Genomic DNA, 18420 nt, shown 5'->3' on the forward strand with positions numbered 1-18420 from the left:
ATTTAACAGGGTCATGGTCTTCATGGTAAGGTTCATGTTTTTATATCAGCGCCGAAAAACCGACGTGATGCTGCCCATCACTCACACAGGAGCAGCACAAGGGTGTAGGACGAGCTCGAGAAGATGGTTCTTGTGTTCCCACACTGATTTGGCAGAAAGTCTCAGTCCCCAGAAAAAGTCAAGGGCAGCAGAAAAAAGTGAGACAGCAGCCAAAACCTATGCCATGTCCTCTCCCCCAAGGTGGATCCTGGTCAGTCATCTGCCCCAGTCCCCTCGCAAGGTGCCCCACTGGCCATTGCACCTCAGCAGAGACTGAGGTGCCCTCAGTTCTCTGGGGGTCCATCAGCTCAGGGCACGCTGACTTGCTGCCCCCCCTCTAAGGGAGGAACAGGACACCTTTTCCACTTTTTTTTCCCCACAGAAATCCCTCCAGGGGAGAGGAAGGGGAAAAAAAAAAGAAAGCGGAACAGGGACCACAACAGACCAATATTTAGCATTTCCTGTATCATCTACAGGAAAAACCCACGCAGTGGGGAAGAGCATGATGTCAAGGCTGGTTTCACCACATAAACAGCCAGATCCTCCTGCTGGGGGACGCTCTGTGTTTCCACAGGGAATAATATAATCCTCCCTGCAAAAAGGAGTCCTGCTACCAGCCACACGAAATTCCACAGGTCCTTCCCTTGCACAAAAGACTGGTGGTGATGAAACTCTGGCCGTGGGGAAGTGGGTCTGTGGGTACAGAGCTGGGGGAGAAGGAAAATCAGAAATTCACAGAGGTATTATCACTTGTAAAACAGCACACATTCAGCACTTGGCCTCTAGAGAAAGTAGTATGCTACAAAATATGTTTCCCTGCACAGAGACTGGGCCTCCATCCAGTTATTACGTGCACAAGTCCCTGCTGCGTTTTCAGTCTTACTTTAAAAAAAAAAATCTCAAAACAAAGAAAACATATCTTCATACTCACTCTGTACAGTGCCAAGCATGTTCCTAGCCATGTTCAATAATCTGTTAAGGCGTGTTAATTACGGGTTCAACACTTTTACACCTTGTGACACGGTAGTAAAGCACTTAATGTAAAACAAATTCCAGTGTGAAACAAGAAATCTCAACTGATTGTGGAAGCCCTGTTTGCACACGTGCATACGTAAATCCACATACATGCTTCTCCATGAAGCATGACGAGCAAAGACAATCTTGACACGTGGATTACAAGCACAATGACTGCGATTATTTTCTTGAAAGAAAAGAGCACCACAAGAAACGCGGCTGCTTTCAGACACTGCCTGACACAAACCCACTTCAGGAACTTCCACAGAATTTTACTTTATCCAATTACACACAAGTACATCGCTATTAATTTTGCTTATTTACTGCCAGTGGTGAAACGGGTGCACAAGTGTATTTTTTTTGCAAGCATTTTGGAAGATAAAGAGTAATCTTTACAGGAGAGAGAAGTGATGGGCAAAAAGCTGACAGAGAAGAGAGCCAGTCTAACTCCCAGGTTTAGGCTGCAAGAATGAATGCCGAGTCCCTTGCACCATGAGCACGTCTCTTACCTACTGATCTGCTGAAGACAAAAGGGTTTTCTTCTTTTCAGAAACTGGACACTTGTAGCTCGTTGGGTCAGTCACACAAAGCTTCCCTGCTGCCAAAAGTATTTTTTTTCCCTCGGGTTTTTGTTGTTGTTGTTTGGTTTTTTACCCCTGAGAGTAAAGGGCAGAACAGTGGATTCAGCAGGGGCAAAGGGTGGAATTCGAGACTCAACAGGCGAACTGCAGAGCTCTCTCTAAAAGATGTTGTATTTCAAGGCGCTTTCACTTGCAAATCCTTCTTCATCCTCAGTGTCAATAAAACTGGAGGGGGGGGAAGTAAACTTTTTTAACTGCAGAAATAAACCCGACTCCACAGAAAGGGGACCGTGCTATCAACTGGATTTGTGGCTCCACTTTTTCTTTTATTAAAAATAAATATACTTTCAGACATGCAATCAAGATAGATGAGTAAAAATCCAATACAGTCAGACAGGACCTGCCCGCAGTCCTTGGAAGGAGGATAGCGGTATCTCAGGAATGGCAGAATAAACAAAAAGAAGGGAAAGTCTGCGTCCCGGTGGAGGTGGCCCGGTGCAGGCTCCGCTGTCAGTGGCAGCGCCGCCCGGGGCACTCGCAGCGCCCGCGGCCCCGGCAGGGAAGGGCGGCCCGCAGCATCGCGGCCGGGGGAGGCTGCTCTGCTCTGCTCCGCGCCGCTCCGCGCCTCCTTCTCCGCGGTTACCTGTGCGCAGCGGGGCGAGGCGAGCACGGAGGAGCCGCAGGGCCGGACGCGGGGCTGGGGCGGCAGCGTCCCCCGGCACACGCTCCCCGCGGCAGCAGGCTCACACCGGCGCGCACACGGCGGCAGGGCAGGGCAGGGCAGGGCAGGGCCGGGCAGCTCCTCTCCGTCCTCCGCCTCCTTCCGCCTGGCTCTGCGGCGCGGGCGCCCCGCGGGACGGCGCTCCGCGAGGGCGGGCAGGAAGCGCCCCGCCGCCCCCGCCCGGAGACCGCCCCCGCCTCGGCCCCGCCCCCGGCGCCGCCCGTCACTCTGCCGGCGGCGGCGGCGGCGCGGGGCTGCCCCGAGCGCTATTGTGTGCGGGGCGGCGGCGGGGCAACCGGTCCCGTCCCGTCCCGTCCCGGGAGAGCAGCGCTCGCCGCGCCCCGCGGCAGCCGGCGCCTTCGCAGAGCCGCCGCTGGCGGTGGCCTCCGCCGCTGCCCCGCAGGAGCGAGCTCCGGGCGGCCGCCGTGCGCGGCCCGCGCCCCGGGGAAGCGGCGGAGCTCCGGGCACGCACGCACGGCTCCGGCCCGGCCTAGACGGGGAGCGCATCCCGCTGTACTGCCCGGATGCACCTCGCCCCAGCCTGCCTGCGCGGCAAGGCAGCGAGGAGCTCCGGCCATGCTACCCGTTAACGTGCCTGTGAGCGCTTGGGCCCGATCCGCCCCGGGGTGATCAGTCCCGCTCAGGCCTGCAGCAGCCTGCACCTTGGCACAGAGGGGCTGTAAGGGCTTCATACGGCGAGTGTCACTTGGCCACCTGCAGAAGCATTCACAGGAGTTAACCCTAAGGTCTCAAAACTGTTCTGCTAAGTCAGTGGAGTTAAATGGGTTTGTACCAACGTACACCGGCCAAGGATCTGACTCACCCGCTTTTTGCTGGCCAAATGCTGAAAATAATTGAAAGCATGGCAAGAACTAGTCATGACTAACTGCATATAAGCAGGATATTAAAGGAGTTCCCTGTATAGAATATTCTGCTTAAAACTAAAATATACAGAATCACAGAATCGTATAGGTTGGAAAAGACCTTTAAGATCATCGAGTCCAACCATAAACCTAACACTACCAAGTCCACCACTACACCATGTCCCTAAGCACCTCATCCAAACGTCCCTTAAATACCTCCAGGGATGGCGACTCCACCACTTCCCTGGGCAGCCTGTTCCAATGCTTGATAACCCTTTCAGTGAAGTAAAATTTCCTCATATCCAGTCTAAACCTCCCCTGGCGCAACTTGAGGCCATTTCCTCTTGTCCTATCACTTGTTACCTGGGAGAAGAGACCGACCTCACCTCTCTACACCCTCCTTTCAGGCAGTTGTAGAGAGCAATAAGGTCTCCCCTCAGCCTCCTTTTCTCCAGGCTAAACAACCCCAGCTCCCTCAGCCGCTCCTCATAAGACTTCACGTAGTCTTCCAATATGTCACGTAGTCTTCCAAGGCTCAGTCTATCGTAACACTAAACATCCATGGACCTCTACTACTCTGCCCCAGCTGGATCTAGTAGTTGGTGTGGAAAGAGGAGATGGAGGAGACTTCAGTATTTTCCCCAAATGCAACCACCATTTTGCTGTGTTTCATCATTTTACTGCATGATAAAAGATGGTAGCCACATTCAGAGGTAGGTAGTCTTTGTTTGAAGGCTCTAGCGCCTGGAATCGTGCTGTAGAATTTCAACTTAAAAAGTAGTTTGGCTTTAAATATGTAACACCTTTAAAGAAAAGCACGAACGTACCACCTTTGTGCATGTCTCCCCATTCAAAGAGGGCCAGTAAAAAAATCCCAAAATGTTGATAAAGGCTTAAGCTAGTCTCTCTGGTTTGGAAGATCTAATAGCACGTGGTGACAGCAGTGACAGTCATCTCTGCAGTGGTACCAACCGCTGTACCAGAGAGGCAAAGCTCTTGTTCTGAAATGGGTAAGGAACTTTAACTTCTCCCAGCCTGATGCCTGTCATCAGGGCAAATCCCCAGTCTAAACAAGCCCTGAGATAACAAACTGGCCCTTCAATAGGGACGTATTTGTGTACAAACACTGGTACCTTGCCCTTCTCACAATCCACCTCCTCCTCTGGCTTTTGCATACAATGCGCTCAAGTCCTCCCCCCACTAGGTCACTCCTGTCCGTGAACACCGAGTGACAGCTTCTACTTGTCTCCCGGCTCTCATTCGCTAACTGGTAATTTCAAGAAGGAGCAAAACAAAAAATGAGAGAAGCTGTCACGGTGTGCCCACAGCTGACTTAATACACTAAGGCCTGACCACGCAAATATTAAGCCCACTAAGTAGTCCCAGTTTGGTACGGTTTGGCTGTAAAATTACACCAGTTTCCAAAAGTACTAAATGTGCAAAAGCTGGCCACATGTCAAATCCCCGCACTGTGAAACTTGGCCTACTGGAGTTCATTAGGGCTCTTCGTGTGAGAAGAGATAACTTGATTCAGCCATTTACCTTTTAACTGCTCTAAGCAAATGAATCCTTCCCAACAGTCCCAACTCTAAACATTGAAAAGAAAGATCTAGAAAAAAAATTCAGGAAGTCCGATTTCAGAAATCCCAAATGCAGCATATATAAATATCTATTTTTTCCCTCATAACTGACATTCATAATGAATGAATGAATGTGTTTCTACAAATGTAGAAACACATGTAAACAGCTTATTAACATCCCATAACCTTACAGTTTGCAAACGCAAAAAAAGACAACGCAGAACAAGCTAATGAAGCCCATATTTGCTAGATGTGAGTTAAAGAGTTATAAACTATGCTTCAATCACACATCCTGTCTCCCTCCCACATGCTAAAAGAAAATAGTGGGGAGTAAAGAGAGAAGGTAGAGTCACCAGGAAAGTAAAAATATTGCTTAATGCAGGCACTGAAAAGCAGCTAGCCTTGCCCGAGGCATATTAACCTCAACTCATCTGCCGCTGTTTATTCTACAGAGCACTAGTGCTGCTCATGTGTAACCCACACAATTGAAGATAACAGCTTTATCGGAACTGGAAAAGAACAAAGATGCGTGCAATCCACATTCTCTTCCTTAAAACATTCTCCCCCTGCATCCTCCCTTCACCCAGCTCCCCGCCCAGCCAGTCCTCAGGAGCTCCAGCACACATCTGAACGGCTGCCAGTGGAGGAAGCGAGCAGTTTCCATACACACATCATGCCACAATGTGGGAATTCAGGAAACAACACAAGAAAGGGGTTCCTAATAACTGTTCCAGCGTACTCGGGCCAATTTATGCAATCATACAAAGGTCACAGTAGATGTGTTAAAAAGCACAAAAGATAAACGCCACAACGGCAACTAGTTCAAAGCAGGAAAATAAATCTTGGGCTTACGAAGTGTTTGGATGACCTGGAATTGCTCCACCTACAATTTTTTAAGAGGTTGTCCTTCACATTCTTTAAAATTCCTCCATCTTAAAGTTCCTCCCTCCAGGAATCGCTGTAACTCTGCCGTCCTTTGTCCACAGCAGCTGGAGCTCAGGAAGCTGCTGATATTATCCCTCATGTACAGAGAGAAATCACCGCTCAGTCCTGCGTCCATTCAGTGCAGCTGAGAGGGGTGTAAATTAATTTCTGTGGATCTCTGATCTCGGGCCAGTTTAACAGAGCTTTTCTTCTCACACATAAAAATAAAGTGTTAACAGTGCTTAAAAATGCCATTTAGTTCTTGGGACCAGACAGTACATCCTCCCCCACCCCCCCAAGCAGGGAGTTTTGTCTAGTCTGTAAATATGCTGTTAGGTGAAATAACGGCCCTACAGTAAACAAACAGTAATGCAAGCAATAGTAAAAATGATTAAGAGGAGACAAGGCCAAGTTTACTAGGTGAGCAGGAGCAAGGAATAGGTAATTCTGAGAAGGGAGATGATATTTCTTGTCATAGAAGCCAAATACGTCAGTTTGACAGGTACATTCATTGAAGAAAAGGAAGTAAATGAACAAATGCATTAGGGGATACAAATCAAAACAAGATTAGAAGATTCCAAAACCCCATGTAAGAGTCACAAGAAATGTGTGGAGAAGGCACCCAGATACAGGAGGGTTAAGTGGTTTGTCCAAAGTCATGCTGGGAGTCTCAGAGTCACAGGCCACAGGACCTGCCTTGCTGCCCGCACGTAGGGTGAACTTGGACATACAGTGTCGCAGGTTTTGCTGCCATTTTACCAACAGGTTGGCCAGCACCCAGGGCCTTCAGGGTGGTCATGGGCATTTTTAAGTTGTATTTAGAGGATCTGATGTTGCTGCTATATCCAGCCTCGAGCCTTAACAAACCCTGAAAGGCTCCCTCAGGTCCTGCCATTGGGTACAGCTGGAGACCAGCTACAATTTCTGAAGAGAAACAAAATAAATCTGACAGACATGAGATTGAGGCATGAATTATATGTAAAACCAGTTACCATTCACCAAGAGATGGTAATGACAGGTATTCACAGACCAGCAACACCAGAATCACTACCATGAAACTTGACATGCTCGGAATCACTAGAAAAATTCTACTTTTCAAAACACAAGAGCAGGAATAGTTATGCACTATGTATTCCTCTGTCCTTCACTAAGTAATTGCTGTGTCTTTCTACACAAGTTTATTACTCTACCAATTCTATATAATAAAACTTTAATGATCACATAAGTTCTGGGAGGGAAGTAATTGCTACAGAGACTTTCGCATAGCCAACTTCATGTCCTGTCTATATTGTGATTTGCACTGTAACATGGCTCCTGCTCATCTAAGGTTTTGTATGCTACTGTGTGTGAAGATTTTTAAAAAGTATGTCAGTCTGGATGGTACCTCTAATGGAGTGTAACTCAAGTTCAGCGTGGTTCCTTGGGTGAAGAAAGGGCCTGCACAGGAAGGGGGAGAAAAGGAACAGCTTACCACAGTGAAATGCAATATAGAGGTCAGCAGTGATGTGTCACCCATGAGTTGATTGATCAGGTACCACCTGTAAAGAGAATTATCCTAACTGCTGAGCCTTGGCCCCTTTTTATGCAGAATTTCGGAAGAAAGCTGTGTAACCAGAAGAGTGATAAACAACTGCCAACTATGGAAAAACAAATTAGATGTTTCAGCTTTGCTCTAAACACATTCATATCCCAGTCCCTTAGACTTAAATGTAGTTTTGGCAAAATAAGGACAGCAGGGTTAGTCTGGACAAAAGGATTTCCTTACAAGACACTGTTCTTCTCCCAAAGAAGGGCCTGTGAGCCTTTAACTGATGTCTATTGTATGTTAACAACCTTGATGTATGAAAGCTGACCATCTCCCTTGTTTCTCTGCACTCTTGCCTCTCATGCCTCTTTTTTTAAAGAGATGTCTCTTCACAATCTGCTGAAATGAATTAAAAGATTCCCTCAACTTCAATGGATTTGGATCAGACTGAACTGTAAGAGTAAGGCACGGAGGCCCTGCACTTCACCACAGTCTTTGTTTGCTCCCGGTGACTAAAGAATGTATGAAATCACAAGAGAGCGAGATGTACAGCAGGTTCCACAGCAAAAAAACAGATTTGATAATCCTGGTATTTCAATGACCATAAAGATTAAGAGGGGAAAACAACAGCTGATTTGAAACCAAAAAGCCTAAGCTCTTTAAAGTCTCCAGGACTTGTAATGGTGCAACTGTATTGATAAATACCATGGGGACAGGGGAGAGTGGGTGCTTTTTGCTTTAAAGCTTTTGCAACTCATTTTTAATATTGATGTCAGAATCAAGACTCAGAACTGAGAAATGAAGAGGCCCAACCAAAAGTAATCCTTGACTGGAAGCAACTTTCCATTGCCTGGGAAGGTTAAAAGTATGGTCTCAGTGAAAGAATGGGTGCCATATAGATGCTAGAGCTCTACTAATTGTAGGAGCAGGGCCATCTTCCCTCACTACATAGAAGCTGTACTGAATAGTAACCATTGTTTTGAACATGAAATGAAAGGAGAAATAGTGTTATGTACAAAAAAGGTCAAATGCATTGTAACAAAATATATGAAATTCTGTTAAATAATTCCTTCCAAAAGTTGCAATTATAATTTTTCTGAACACAGAGTTGTGCTCCTAAAAACAATCTTTCTCCTGTGGTAAGCTACAAAAAGATTGATAATTAGAGACAGCAAGATATCAAGTTACAGATAATTGATTAACATTTCATTTTCACAGAAATGAAAAACTAAAAATAGAATTATGGAACAAAGTCTGTTTAGATTTTACAATCAATTTCAGAAGCTGCTGCCACATTCTGGAAGAGCACCAGCACTCTCTGCTGGTGATCTTTGTTCAATAGTTATCTAGAGGAAAAATGAGAAAATGAGGAATGAAAATGCATTCTGTTTTTTATATGGAATGCCATTTTTGTTTTAAATGGATGATTAATTAGATCCCTATCAATTTACCAAACAGCAACTCTAGGAGCTACTTATGTTTTTGGAAACAATACAGTCATTACTAAGAAGTGTATTTACTATGGGCAATCATCATTCACTGGAATAAATTTCACTGTCGCAAATAAACATCTGATGTTTAATGCTTCTCTCTGCAGAAAGCACTTCTGCTGTGCTGTAGCACAAAGACAAGCTGGTGTGAGAAGTTCCCATGATGCCAAATCCCTTGGCTCCACCCTCACTTTCCATCAATTTTAGAGCTATGCCAAGAAAAACAGCTCTTCTGAAAAAAGTCCTAGTATAGCACCAACATCTTCCCTAAGGTAATCACAGTGGAAATGCTACTACATTTTAATCAAAGCAAACCTGCTTCCAGCCCAGTCTCTGTTATACCCCTGTCTCTGTTATACCCTTTGCCAGGAAGCTGGAAAAGCTTTGACTCCCTCTCCCCAGCATGCACCCAAGCCTTGTCCACACCCGTGGTGGATTACTTTACCGCATATGAGCCAGAGACTGCACAGGGACAAACAGATCAGGAGCACAAAAATAAAAACAAAGCCAAGTACCTAAGTGACAGCTGTCCCAGTTTCCAAACTATGCACAGATCAGGCATCAGTAAGAAGGGTTAAAGACTGGCAAATTGAATCCATGTGCAGCTCATGAAAGTGTGGGAAACAAAAGAGACAATGTGAGTTAAGGACAGAGTATTCATTAGCAAAGGGCTCAAGTTTCTTGGCTTTTGCTGGTCTGCTTCCCAATGGCCATTTTTCAAGGTAGCTTTTTGTTCTTTAGTTTTGAACATAGTCCTGGAAAGACATTATACTCTTTCTCAGCTAACAAACTAAAGCTCAGTACATGTTGAACTGCTTAAAATAATTTGTCTTTTTAATTCCCCAGGGGCAAGTGGGGAGAACAATGTCAGAGATGGGGTTTTTCTGCTGTGCCTCAGAGATGGGGTTTTTTACAGCAGGCTTTGGATCAGAGCTTTCGATGACATATCTGATCCAAAGACCTCAGACACTTTCATAAATATTCATTTACACTATAGTATGAAATACTCACATAAAGAAATCCAATGTTTTAAAAAAAAACCCATGAGACTTCATAATACAGCCCTATCAATTTGAGTCAGGGTGAAGCCATTCCTGGAGAATGGCTGCCAAGCTCTGAGCCGCTGCCCCAGCTCAGCTCTGCATTGCTGGCGCTGGACCTGCCATCCTTCCCTTTCAATGCCTGCAAGGCACTCAGCAACTTGTTAATGAGGATGGCTTCAAAGTATTTGGGATGCTGAGGAGATTCAGTTTACAGCAGCAACATGAGGTTGGAGAAAGGGTCCCAGTCAGTCCCAGGGAGAGGCCTGGGGTCTCCAGTTTTTCCACTTGAGGGTCACAGTCAACCCTCATTTCAGGTGGAGCGTGCAGCTATGGCTGAACTCAATGATGTGGGAGCATGAGTGATACCAGTGAGGGCCCAGTGCTCTCAAAGCCCTGTGATAGGTCTATACCCCTCCATCACATGGGAGACATCCAGAGCAAGACTGCGAATCCCCTGGTGCCTAGGGCCAGTATTTTGAAAGCAGCTCCATATCTGGTAGGACATAAATACCAACTTAGGATCTGCTTCTTAAGGTCCCTACAGATAAGCCAAGTCTTGAAAAGCTGACCTTTACTTCTTCAGAAAAATCTGAATTTTGGTATTCTGGGGCTTAGAGGGGAACTGATTTGCTGCTCAATCAAGAAAATTAGGGTGGAGTTCTGGAAAAAGCAGTTAAAATAGCAGGTCAGAAATTGAAACCCAGGGTCTATTTCACTGTTCCAGTCAGTAGAAATCTGTATATTAAGTGTAGCAAGATACACAGCATTTTACTTGGACTATTTTACTTTACGAAGTAAAAAATGGGAAGAACAGGTCCTGAATTAGAGAAACGGCTAAGAGCCCTGAAAGGAACAAACACAGTGGTAAAAATAAGTGAGTTTTAACATCGTCATAAGTAAAAATCAGAAATAAATTGTTCTAATGCATTCTGTTCCTGACAAATCTCAACTTCAGAAGAGCTTCACATCTGCAGAGAGTCCCAAGGAACTTTTTAAGCATTCAGGGATCACCGACATTTGGCTGAGTGGGACAGAGTGACAGCCAAATGCCGAGCACAGCGCTCTAAAACACTGCATGAGGAACAAAGATTCCCGCCTAAGGGATCAGAGCAAGTTTCCCCTTGTAGAAAAGGACAAAAAGTTTCAAACCTGAAGTTTTCTACTTTTCAAGGAAGTTAATATTTTGGACATGTCAGGACCCAGCAAGAGATCACTGATCTACAAGGAATGAGAAGATGCTAAAAGCCTTGAGAACTTGAGTAACTATAGGAAATTAACATGATTACTTTTTTTTAATATTATTAACTATACATGCCAGACTGCTCTTAAATATTCTCTTCCCACATTCATACCCACACCTTTACCTTCGTACCATACGAATTCCGTATTCAGCTCTGTCCCTTGATCATTAATGCAGACTCCTAAGCTTCAGACTTCAAAGAAATACACGCATAAGAGTCACAGGCACAGGACTGGAACAGCGTCAAAGCCTCCCTGTGCAGGAACCTCGATCTTCTGTTCAACTTCACTGTACAAATATCTCGTTCTATCAAGACTACGAAATTCAATGATCTATGTAGGGCTTCCCACAGATTAAGTTAATAAGGGAACCCAACAGTGCCTCATCTCCTTCCGCCTTCCAAACACTGGTAAATGAAAGGAAATGGGAATGTCTCCTGGGGTACGGGAAAGACGTGAGCGCTCTACAAATGTGCAAGGGAAGAAACCAAAGGCTTCATTGTGTGGATATGCACTTCTCCAGGAACCCTCTTCCCTTCTCCTCCCTCCCATAACTGGCATATGATAATGTTCTTAGGGAACCTTGGTTCAATTGCAAAGCCTCACCCACACCACACCGATCGTCACCTAGAACAGTGGTGTTTTAGTTTTCTTCCTGCTTTTTCTTTTATATTTTTCCTTCCTTTGTCCCTCCCCCCTTTCTTCTGTTCTCACCCTCCTCTTTGTGCTGCTCAAAATGTCTGCACTCCCTGCTTCCTTATTTCTGTAGGTTCCCTTCTGTCATTTGTAGCACATTTCCAGTACCACCAGCATTACTCGGAGCTCCAGTCGTGCCTTACTAGTCAAAGCTTCCAGCGTATGAGACTGAATTACAGTTTAACACAATACAAATGAAGAAATTACGGCACAGATAGATCAAGATACAGGTCTCTCCAAGACCCTAAGGGACTTAGGGACTCGTTTTAATGTAACTTGCAATCAACATCCCTTTGAGTTACATTTGAAAATTACACCAGCATTCCCTGGCCAAGATTAAGCCTCATCACGAGACAGTAAAAAAGGCAGTCCGGCCTTTTTGAGCTTTATTTGTAGCTGCTCTTATATCGCCAACTTTCAAGGAAATTACCCAACACCAAACTAACATAGGTGCAGTTTCTTTAATATAGCAGCTAAGAAAGCTGCTATAGGTCATCAGATTCAGGCATTTTCATCAACAAGATGGTCTACGCTTGCTCTGAGCTAAGTCAGACATTACAATGGTAAAGTGTGAGAAGCTGTTGTAGAGACACATGCTTCAGAGTGCCTTCATCAGCCTTACGATCCCTCATAAAACACTGGGCTAAAGTGACAGTACTGATGGTAGACGGTGTTACGGAGCAATGATTTACTTACTGAGAAGGTGAACTATAAAGCCAAACTCAGAAATTTCTCTGCCTAATGAGAACGTTGCAATTAGGTCATCACTGAACACTGCATAACCACAAATCGGAGCAAAAACATTCCCACAGAATAAGTAATACGTGACAGCAGGTATTTGGAATGAGAACAAGGATTTCATCCACGTAGCACTACTGCTGAATTATGTAGATAAACAGTGGTCCTGAGATAGTCAGCTTCCAGCAGGGACACGCAGGTGTCAGGATACATAGACCCAGTTTAGCACTAGCAATCTAGAGCCTAAACTCCCCAACATGAAAATTCATGTCCAGCTTTGATGAAATGTGACAAGGTGTTCAGAGCAAGTTTCGGGGCCAGAATTCTATTTAGGTCATGTATGAACTGGATCCAGGCCACAACCTTCTTTGTATCTTCTGGACTCCAGTTTGAGCAATGCTTCTAATTTCCAATAACTTTCTCCTAAAAAACTAAATCAGTTCTACACCTAACCTTGCACAGTTCAGGCTGTACATTTTGGTAAGCCTCTGAACACGAGACCTTTATTCAAATGACAAGATAAGGGACTTTAATAGGAGAACACTCTCCAGACTGCTTTTGGTCACTGAAACTCCCTGACCCTCTCCCTCCCTTGGGTCCTGCACAGGCACGTGGAAGTACCTGCTGCTGGGGCAGACAGGTCAGGAGAGTGAAGATTTGCAGGTTAATGGGATACCGTTCTGATCAGGGAGATTAGGTTACAGGGCCGTGCCTTTGAAGACTGGCTTCTTCAGTGTGGCACTTTGGTTTACGACTGGGGATTTCTTTTAATTAGCTTGTACTCTTAATTATTTATGACCTATATTATCTGCAAAGCCTAAGCCTTAATAAGGATAATTGGAATTATCATATTTTTACCTCTTTTGTAAAGCACCTTGAGCCTTACTGATGAGAAATGCTAGGACAGGATTAGATGCTTAATGAAAAATTATCATTAAAAAGTGCAATAAAAATGAAAAGTGAACTAAAATGGAATTTGCTATTTTATACTGCGTTAGGGCTGAATTGAGGATCATTTATCAGAGGTGACACTCTGAAAATTTTAACCTGAAAATTGAATGAGGATCTTCTTTATGCATCTCACGATGGCAGATTCCAGACGAGGATGCCAAGGGACAGAGCCTGGACCCAAATGTCGTGAGAAGTCAGAACAGCCCCCCAGGAGCCTGCACTATGGAAGTGCTGGGCTAGCCTACTGTATGCTGGTGATTCAGTCAGTTCTTGGCTATTTACAGCATCAAGCAAAAGCAATGGGTGTTTAAGGTCACCCAAGTTCCTGTGTCCACCACAGCTCCTCCACACTAAAGATTTGGCCTTCCAGCCCTCACCTTCCTCAAAAAGTATCCTGGAATTGAGACAGACGGGATTTGTGCTTCTGCTTCGAGCATGTGGTAAATGCCATGGTGAATACTTATGGGCCTACCTGAATCAGTCTGCTAATGAAAGGCATTATCTTTCAACCTGAGGGCAGACCATGAAGTAGTAGCGGGGATGGCTAAACCCAGAGCCTCAAGGGGCTGGTGGGATCCCCACTCTCTACCAGGCAAGGATGCAAACCCAAAGCTTTTAACTCTTTGGGGATTATCACCCACAGACTGGCATTTTGTTCTCTCAGAGATCAAAGCAGGAGGATTTGGAGCTACTTCTGCTTAATTCAGTTTGGGCAGAGGCGGATCAGCTCCTGTGGGTGTTTGGGGCCAACAGGGAGAGGGACTCTGGAGGGAAGAGGAGGGCATAGCAGGCACCATCTCTTGCAGCTGTGGCAGAGGCCCCGGACCTCCTCTGCAGGACTGTACGTAGCAAAACATCCCCTTGCATTACCTAGACTTGAAAATGGACCTGGGAAGGGACAGGATGGCTCTGCTCTCTCCTTCGCACTGACTCCTCTGTCCTCACTACCACACGCATCAAACAGTCCCCACTGCAAGCCCTCACAGCCTTCTCCTCGCCTCGCCGCTTCCCCATGACGAGCCTTCCCCGAGACCACCGGGAGTGCCTGCGGCGACCCCCAAATACGGGACGTAGTCTCGGGGTTTGCGGGCTGAGCCACAGAACTGCCCCACACCCGCCCACCTCGCCCGGGGAAGGAGATGGTCTCCGTGAGGGCAGCGGAAAGACACGGCAGCCCCTTCCCCGGGCTCTGAGGGAGGACCCCCGCCTCGGAGGAACCGCGGGGCCGCGCAGCCCCGTCCGGGAGGTGCGACGAGGAGACAGCGCGGGGGGTGGGCCGGCATTTACCTCAGGCTGGAGGCGGGGGGCGCGGGCAGGAGCGGGGCGCCGAGGGGAGGGCCGGGGCCACCGCGGCCGTTAGGCGGGAGCCGGCGCCGCGCGCCCCCGCCTCAGCAGCCCCTCCGGCGGGGGAACCCCAGCGCCGCTCCCCGCTGCACCTGCCCCCGAGCCCGGCATTCCGGCCAGGCAGGGCGGCCGCGGCCCCCTCCTCGTCGCGGGGGGCCGGCGGGGCAGCAGCCAGCCGCGCTCCCCTCACACAGCCGGCCTCGCAGCGGCGGCCCGAGCCTCCCCCCTCCACACCCGCTCCTTACCCCGCGGGCGCCTGCCCCAGCGGCCGCCCGCTCATCCATCTTGCTCCTCTTCCCTCCGAGGTGACAAAGCCGGCATGGCAATGAGAGACACCGAGGAGCTCTGGGAAGTGCCTACCCCAGATTCAGTTATTAACTTTCACCAGGCGGCTGCAACTACGGCACCCGGCATCCCCCGCTGGGCCAGCGCCTGCAAAGGCGGCCGGGAAATGTAGTCCTCCCGCCCCGCCGCCGCCTCACCGCCCGCCCGCCGGCGGGAGCTGCCGGGCTGCCTCGCCTGGCCTCACCGCCCGAGTGCTGAGCGGGAACACAACCCTCGCTGCGCGGCCCTGGGTCGGAAGGGAGCTGCCTCTGTAGGCTCCTTTAGGTTTCCACGTCTTGGCCGATGGGGAGAGGTGGGCCAGGCAGGTGCTCCATGGAGGCTGCTCCTCTCCAACAGGCCTGGGACACACAGGCACCTGGGGGCTAAAGGCACAAAAGGCCTCTGTGAAACACCGCTTGGGCTGTGAGGCACGACCACGGTGGCAGGCGTCAAGGGGAACGCACAGAAAAAGAGGGGACAAAGATGTTCATCCTTCACTCCCAAGAGAGGGGGATGCCTTCCCCATCGTCATGGCATCACTCACAAAATGGCCGCTGCCCACAGGAGGCCCCATTTCTTGGAAAGGCAGAACTGTAGCAAAAAGTTTTGATGTTTTAGCGCTTATGAAGGTATGTTTGCCACAGCTGGCCTCCTGGCCAGCCAGATCTGCAACTCATAAGGGTGTCCTGGGCCCCCTCTGCCACATCAGGGCTGATGTCTATGCACATGAATGCCAAGTCACCAGTGGTACCGGGTGACTGTCATTTTTACTACTGAGTAACTTTTTCAAGTAACATTGATCACCCGTTTTACAACACAGAAATGCTTTCCATAGTCAACAGTAGATTGTAAATTATGCTGGAAGACACCAGTATGAGAGCTGATGTATTTCAGCCTAAGAGGAGCTTATTTTGTTGACAACAAATTTAAAGTCTTTCATGTTGAAATTTTTTATAATCTCAGCCATGAGGATTTAAGCTCTTCACTTATTTCACCTGGCTCTTATTATCAGCCCACTTACATGCTAAATCTGTTACCTTCATAACATCATGAGCTTTCTGCAACAGCTGTCTTCTCACGTCTTCCACAGTGTTTCTAACTAGCAACATTCCTTGCTCCAAAAACACTCTCAGCAAAAGCAATAAAAATGTAAAAGCAGAACTTTCAAAGATTCATGTCTAGAAAAGTTGTCAGAACACATGCAAAAATAAATCTAGGAAGACTGGTATGACTCCAGAGGATGTAAAATTTAGTGAGAGAAGGAACCTCTCTTGATGCCTTAAGTATATCTTATCTCTGCAGTAGCCAGGTACTAAAAAATATTAATAGGCAAAGCTTAAAAAAAATCTCAAAACTCTGTCACTCAAGTAATCAGCTGCTGGTCATCAAGCATACAGCTCCTGCCATCTCATGTTGAGATGTTTCATCCATTTTTCTGTACAACCCATAAAGCCAAGTATCTCTCCGGCCTTGCTGTACGAGGTTTGTTATGTTGAGCGCACAAACCTGAATGCTGCATTAGTTAAAACAAGCCACGTGGAAACAAAAGGACATTTTAGAGATACGAGTAGCAAGCATCCAAAGTCAGATGGAAAACTGTTTTTAAGTGCAGACATCCGTGTTCATGGAGCATTACTACCCCTTGCCATACTTGATTACAGATAGCTTTGTTTTGTTGCTTTTGATGAAGAGGGGAGAAAACCCAGCAGAGGTAGCGGCCACACACCAACTGTTCACTGCAAACACCAAGAAAGGAGCTATGGAGGGAAAGTCTGTTATCGCTCCATGGGAATCCAGCAACACAGGGGTATAAGAGTGACACTAAAATGGGCCGTGCTGTCACGAGGCCTTGTTTGCCAGAGCCAGACAAGAATGATCTGTTATAAAACATGGTGGAATGTTTGTTTTTGTAGTACTGGATTTCCAAAATCCATCGTCTTTTTGTGGCCGACAAGCTCACTCCTTTCTTTGCCTCGTTACTGCAGCTGTCGGAGGTCTGCACCCCTGCCTGGAAAACATGAGTAACAGCGAGAAAGCAATCCTAGCAAAAATCTGCATCATTCATGCGTAATCAGACAATGCTTGGGAGATTTACAAAGGAGGGAAGGAGGAGGAGAAAACCACAGCGCTGCAGTCATTTGCGTTATTTCTAGTTTCTTTTCTTTGCAATAGTCACTTTTTGCTTTAAAATGTAATGAGTGTACATTCCATACGCAGCTTTATATACACTTCAGCATTATTGGGTTTTAATTCGCATCCCACTGTGACCAAGTAAAATTTGGCAAATAGGCTGTGTCTGTTTATAACACATGCTTTCATTTTATTTTGGTAATATTATGTACATGCATACAAATTAACTTAAAAGCATACTCTGTGTTGCGGCTTACTGCTTACCTCAGAGATTCTCTCCATGGTTCGTCCTGGCTGCTTTATACTATTCAGGCCATGCAAAACCTCCTGGGAAGCACCCTAACAATACTGCTGGGAACTCACTAGGAATAAAAACAGGCAATCGCTGCTTTACATCACTTACTTTTCTCTGATCCAGCAGGAAGATACACGAGCAGTTCAGTTGGAGCACTGCATCTTCTCACAGTTCTTACAAGCAGAGCTGTAACTGCTAACATAATCCAAAACACACTTTTGGATGCTCAGAAACCAATCTGAGTTTGGAGTCGTCCTGGGTTTGGTTTAGAGCCACCCTGTGCTCACATTTGGGTCCTGCAGCAAGCATAGGAGCCAACGCTGACAGTCAAAATGGAAATCCCAATTTCATACATTTGCGCTGTGTTGGTGGTCCTCCACTGACAATACTTGCGGTTCTGCAACGTGCTTAAGCCACACACACAAGCCTAATTGTCCAACTGTGTGGTTTTACTATGCTAGTTTTAGTGCTTTTAGGACCACAAACTCGAGCAAAGGCGCGCTGCAGTTCTGTTTGCCGGTGACTCAGTTTTTACCTGCCTCTGTCTTCAAAGTTTCCCCTATATTCAGATTAGATACATTAGTTGCCTACTATGAGGCGAGTTCTCTAGATGAGAAACACTTTGAAATTTGCACTTTTTTTTACTAGACTTGCACATTCAAAATTTCATCTTACTTTATTACTTGATGGCATGGAAGTTTTAACATAAAGCCCATCTGTAAGTATTTACTTCCTTAGCGACAAAGTTCACTTTGATGATCACTGGGTGCCTATAGATCCACTGGACAAAAATAAAAGGATATTTACAAATATTATAATTACTGCAAGACGGAAAAATATCTCCGACTCCTGATGCTAGGAACAAGATATTTTAATGTAGACCATTCTTAAAATCTGAAAGAAGGACCATATACAAACTGGGA

General features: G+C 46.6%; 1 protein-coding gene across 3 annotated transcripts in view; it reads right to left on the reverse strand.

The window, feature by feature from the left end:
* AMOT (angiomotin) overlaps nt 1-15152 on the reverse strand; it is a 61355-nt gene extending 46203 nt beyond the window's left edge. Inside the window, exons 1-2 of one of the 3 annotated variants that reach the window (XM_075513210.1) lie at nt 2278-2486; nt 1563-1709 (exon numbers count right to left, since the gene is read on the reverse strand). The gene's annotated coding sequence lies outside the window, so the exon portion shown is untranslated. Of the gene's footprint in view, nt 1-1562; nt 2488-14993 lie in introns of those variants that run through there. The other 2 variants (XM_075513211.1, XM_075513213.1) reach the window with 2 other exon arrangements.
* Nucleotides 15153-18420: the final 3268 nt, after the last annotated feature.

The sequence above is a fragment of the Mycteria americana genome, chromosome 10 (assembly GCF_035582795.1).
Source record: "Mycteria americana isolate JAX WOST 10 ecotype Jacksonville Zoo and Gardens chromosome 10, USCA_MyAme_1.0, whole genome shotgun sequence".
In the NCBI taxonomy this organism is placed as follows: Eukaryota; Metazoa; Chordata; class Aves; order Ciconiiformes; family Ciconiidae; genus Mycteria; species Mycteria americana.